The sequence below is a fragment of the Dendrobates tinctorius genome, unplaced genomic scaffold (genome assembly GCF_039654945.1).
Source record: "Dendrobates tinctorius isolate UK_male_01 unplaced genomic scaffold, ASM3965494v1 ptg000104l, whole genome shotgun sequence".
NCBI classification, from domain to species: Eukaryota; Metazoa; Chordata; class Amphibia; order Anura; family Dendrobatidae; genus Dendrobates; species Dendrobates tinctorius.
Window position 1 is genome coordinate 5,346,076 of NW_027361772.1, and position 6,000 is coordinate 5,352,075.

The following is a 6,000-nucleotide window of genomic DNA, read 5'->3' on the forward strand; positions in this document are numbered from 1 at the left end:
GTGAGGTGCGCATAATGGTGCAGTGTTAAGCACAGAGATGTAGCAGTGCTGAGTGGGTTGGAGCAGGAATAAGCGGAGGACACCAGGGCATGTAGTTCCAAAGCTTCACTCACAGTCTGTTGTGCATACAGGTGCCCGCCTCGGTGCTGTGTCCTCCAGGTCAGGGGCTCAGCCAACCTCAAGGCAAGATGAAGTACTCCGTTCCTACACTCTGCCAACATATGCCTTCTCTGAACGTCTCCTTTCTAGCTCTTTTAATGAAGCACTTGTGGTTGTGTGTTAAACCCAAGTTCCTCCTTTAAGATGTTCCTTTGAACTCTACTTGTACGGCAGACAGCTGTAGCCTGCTTCGGGGACTCCTTGCTACCAAGTCCTGGCTCACTCACGTTGCTGTTGTGCCCCCAAGTCTTGTGTGGGAATAAAGTGGTGACAACTTCTCTTCCTTCGGTGTCTGCTGCAGGACCATTAGTATACATACAACCTTGGGGACCGGACCCCGGCCATGCGCTTAGAACTTGAGGAAGGGCCCTGCTCTGACCCAAGTCCTTAGTTCTCTTCTTCTCCTCACGTTCCATACAAATCTTTCTTCCTTATGGAGAATCAGGCTTTCTATATCTCTTTCCAGTGCCAGCAGCTCCAGGTCACAGGAGACTGCTGCAGCACCTCCTTCCATCCATCCCACTCAGGGGATCTCATCTCACAGACTGACTTAGTCCTAATAATCTCCCGCTCTCTTGTGCAGACTAAGCTCCACCCACCTCCCAGCACTCTTTGTGTTCCAAGCAGGGAGCCACTAAAGGTGCTTTGCTACACTACTATGCTGTGTGGGATGCAGGTGTAGGAGTGTGGTCAGGTGTCTCCACCTTACCTGGATGGTGGGGTACCACACCTCAGGAGGAGGTGCAGTACCTCTGTGGTGACTGAACTCTCAGGGGCGCCACATACCCCCCAGTTAAACACAGCACGTCCGTGGGCTGCAAGTGAAACAAAGACATTACAAATAAGGAACATACAACATTTTTAAAATGCTTGAAAAACAGTTCTTAAACTAAACTTCCCAAGTTGGGAGGCACTGACTCTTGAACGTTGCAGAACAACTTAATTAACTATCTATACTTAATATATTACCTAACTTAAAGTGCTATTTAAAGTAATTATTGCTAATAAGTTTAACACAATTCTCTTCTGTTATTCACATTTTCCATACTCTCCTTCCGTCTCTTTCTTGACCTTGGGTGACAACCGCATACTTCTGGTTCGTCACCTGTATTCAAATCTTTATTCAAATTTCACATCTTTATCAAAGTACTACCATTTAGTCTAAATTCTGCAAAATATTCATTCCTAATCAAATACTTAGATACTACTATCAGGTAAACTCTATATAAAATCTGTTCTATTGTTATCAACATTTTCATAAGGCACATTATACAATACTTCACATTAAGACATCAATAATTCTTGCACGTGCTGGACACCACTCCCAGATGGGATTTCTTGCAGTGTCCTTGGGTTGGAGCAATGCTCCAGGTTGAGGTAGTTCTTATCTATAGAAGACTTATGTAAAACCAAGAGAGGGCACCTTAAGAGGCGCAACTATTTACAGATACAGTTTGTGATGCATTCCAAGTTCATGATCACTGCAGTTCAAATTTTCATAATACTGATGCCAAAAACTAGGCAAAAACTTGAAGAAACAAAAAAAACATGATAAACGAGAAGGCACAATGATGCCTATACCCTCCTGGGTAAGAGTTTCGTTATTTGGGGAATGTCCTTTATTGTTGGTCACCTCCTGGGGTGGTGGAAGCTGGTTTCTTTGGATGCTTCCAGGGGAGAACTTCAGATTTTCATCTTTCTGTGGGTAGTTGCACAAAGGATGAGGTGGCAGCTGATGGAACTGCTGCCTGTGGTACAGCAGGGGTGATGACGTGTACCTGGGGATGTTGTTCCTCAGCTTCAGGTGGTATCTCTGCTGCTCTGCTTTTTTGTCTGACAGCTGGTGAAACTTGGGTGCTGCGACTTAAGACCTGAGCAAGCACTGGACCATTTTGGTCCACAGGTACAGTTCCCAGCACCAGGATCATGGCAGGGGCGGTGATCATATCTGATACCTCCCGGTGATGTTCTGGCTCCGGTGCGGGTACAGGGTGGTGAACGGTGGCAGCTGCAACCTCCGGAGCTGCTTGGTGAGCGGGCGGCAGCTGGATCCGAGCGGGCATAGGATTGGTGCCTGCCGAGGCCTCCAATGGTGACCTGCGCAGCCGCGCCAGGTCCGGGCAGGGATACAACCCCCGCCCCACAGGCTGCTCTGGGGCCCTCATGTATCTCCTCCTTGCAGGCCGCATCCAATGGCAGTATCGGCTTGGAGATGGTGGCGGGCGCTGCAAAGGGTATCGCAGCGGTCGTATGTTCCGCAGGTGCTGCCTGGGGGAGAGTTGTTTTTCTGCATTCTCCTGGCCTCCGCCCTTCTTTCATCATGGTGTCCTGGCGTTCTCTCTCCTTCCCGGGCTCCCTTCCCGCCACAGGGCCTCGCTCCTCCTTCTGGGGGCGGCGCCTTCTTCCTACTCCTCCATACCAGGCCAGTATACGAACCCCTCTGGGGGTAGACCATGTCGCTGTAGCATAGAAGTTTAGGCAGGGGAGGCCCAGGCCAGTTCGCGCTCTTTTCTTAGGACCACCCATGATGTCACGCCCTTCTTCACCGTGCCGGCGGCCATTTTGAGAGTCCATTTTACAGTCTATAATTTTGGTTATTTTGCACATTCTCAGCAATTAAGTCCAATAAATCTTCGGCACACAGAACCCGGTGGCACCGGGCTTCGTCATCCTGTTTGTGACGCCAAAATGAAACGCCCGCCAGGGCCGTGGGGTACTCGGTACCGGGCCAGTATCTCAGAGGGAAGTGTCACAGTAGCGGTGACCCCGTCCGTGGCCCTGGGCACCCATGTAAAAGGAATGGTGTTAAGCGTGGCTGATTAAAGTTTATAAGTGGATGATTCGTGACGCCACCTGTGGTGTTCAGCAATGAAGGTGTCAAGCCGACGCTGCAGACAGATCCTCTGGGACAGATGGTGTGGTGCAGCAACGATGGTGTCGCCCACAGGTAGGGCCGTAGTAACAGGGCAGTGTAGATGAAGAACTAATGAGGAGAGCGTAATGGTGCAGTGTTAAGCACAGAGATGTAGCAGTGCTGAGTGGGTTGGAGCAGGAATAAGCGGAGGACACCAGGGCATGTAGTTCCAAAGCTTCACTCACAGTCTGTTGTGCATACAGGTGCCCGCCTCGGTGCTGTGTCCTCCAGGTCAGGGGCTCAGCCAACCTCAAGGCAAGATGAAGTACTCCGTTCCTACACTCTGCCAACATATGCCTTCTCTGAACGTCTCCTTTCTAGCTCTTTTAATGAAGCACTTGTGGTTGTGTGTTAAACCCAAGTTCCTCCTTTAAGATGTTCCTTTGAACTCTACTTGTACGGCAGACAGCTGTAGTCTGCTTCGGAGACTCCTTGCTACCAAGTCCCGGCTCACTCACGTTGCTGTTGTGCCCCCAAGTCTTGTGTGGGAATAAAGTGGTGACAACTTCTATTCCTCCGGTGTCTGCTGCAGGACCATAAGTATCCATACAACCTCGGGGACCGGACCCCGGCCATGCGCTTAGAACTTGAGGAAGGGCCCTGCTCTGACCCTAGTCCTTAGTTCTCTTCTTCTCCTCACGTTCCGTACAAATCTTTCTTCCTTATGGAGAATCAGGCTTTCTCTATCTCTTTCCAGTGCCAGCAGCTCCAGGTCACAGGAGACTGCTGCAGCACCTCCTACCATCCATCCCACTCAGGGGATCACCTCTCACAGACTGACTTAGTCCTAATAATCTCCCGCTCACTTGTGCAGACTAAGCTCCACCCACCTCCCAGCACTCTTCGTGTTCCAAGCAGGGAGCCACCAAAGGTGCTTTGCTACACTACTATGTTGTGTGGGATGCAGGTGTTGGAGTGTGGTCAGGTGTCTCCACCTTACCTGGATGGTGGGGTACCACACCTCAGGAGGAGATGCAGTACCTCTGTGGTGACTGAACCCTCAGGGGCGCCACATATATACAGAGCTCCTGTGTATAAAGTCACTGGTGATCACTGTATTACCTGTACACAGACACAGCATACTAAGTACAGATCTCCTGTGTATAATGGCACTTATGGTTATAGTATTGTGGTTTTTTTTATTAATGATCATTATTGTAGTATTCAGTCACGATTTGGTGGTAATATGTGGTCTGGTCATGGTGTGGTGGTATTTGTTCCTTCTATGTGGTATTATTGGTCACTATGTGATGGTAATATGTGATCTGGACATGGTGCGGTGGTATTTGTCCCTTTCGATGTGATATTGGTCATTTTAAAAACTGAAAATAAATAAAAATATACCTAAATTGTATTGGATATTTTAATAAATGTTTAATAGGTTAGAGGAGAGTAGGGCCTGACCAGAGGAGTCTACCTTGTTGTGGTGGTAGATAAAAAAAAATCTTTTGGCCAAAACAAGAGCTGCTGGCTATATGTGTGATCTGGTGGTGGGAACTGTTAATGTGTGATTGGTGAGAAGTGGAGTTTTCCAAGAGAGAGTGGTGGGACTGTGGACAGTTCAAGGGGTGGAGGCGGGGCTGGGGTAGAGCCTGGGCAGAGTCTCAAGGGGCCCGGAAAATTTTGCCATTATGGGGCCCCAAAATTGTTAGTGGCAGCCCTGAAGGGACTGTCCAGCCTTAGGCTATAAGTCTGCAGTCACACATACTGGCAGAGAATGTAGATTGTAATCCCCATTGGGGACAGCAATGATAATGTATGTAAAGCGCTACGGAATATGATAGTGGGTCGCCCCCCCAGGGCTGTGGGGTACGCGGTACCGGGCCGGTGCCAGGGGAATGTGTCACAGCAGCGGTGACCCAGTCCGTGGCGCTGGGCGCCCAAGTCAATAGCGAAATGTATATGTAGTTAATGGAATAGTTCGTGACGCCACCTGTGGTGTTTGGCAAGCAAGATGTTAAGCCAACGCTGCGTGCAGATCCTCTGTGGCTGATGGTGTGTTGCAGCATAGATGGTGTAGCTCCCCACAGGTGAAGCTGTAACCCCAGGGCAGTGTAATTGCAATAGATGAGGATAGGCGCATGCGGTGTGAGGAATGCTGGTACTCAGATGTAGCGGTGCTGACGGTGTTAGCGCACAAATGAATGGAAGACACCAGGCATTGCAGTTCCAAAGCTTTACGCACAGTCCGTGGTACACACTGGTGCCTGACTCCGTGCCGTGTCCTCTGGGAAAGAGACTCAATCAACCTCCCGGGCAAGTCAGGATTCTCCTCTCCAACACTCCGCCAACATGTACCTTTCCTGAACGACTCCTCTATTGCGCCTTAAGGTGTGAAGAGCTCCAGTACCGTGGTACTCTGAAGTTCCTCCTGTCAGATGTTCCTAACAACTCTACTCGTATGGCAGACAGCTGTAGCCTCTCTCGGGGACTCCCTTCTCTGGAGTCCTGGCTCTCTATTCAGTTCCTGTTGTGCCCCAAGTCTTAGATGGGAGTAGTGCATTTACAGCCAACTACTCCACCGGTGTCTGCTGCAGAACCATAAGTGTCCATACAACCTCGGGGACCGGGCCCCGGCCTTGCGCTGAGAACCTATAGGCAGGGTTCCTCTTTCAACCCACGTCTCCTCTCTGTTCTCCTACTCCTTCGTTCCGTACTGTTCTTTCTCTCTCTTATGGAAGCTTAGGTTGCAGTTCTACGTCTTTCTCCTTCTGTTCCTTTCCCATGCCAGCTGGCTCAGATCACTGAGGCAGCTGCAGCACTCCTTCTCCTTGGACCCGTCCTCAGACTCTCCTGACTGACTGTCCTTCTCTCGCCTGACCTCCCGTCAGACTGAACTCCCAGAATGAACTGTAATTCTAAACCTTCCCAACCTCTTATATGGATCTCAACTCCACCCACCTGCCAGCACATCCAGTGTTCCAAGC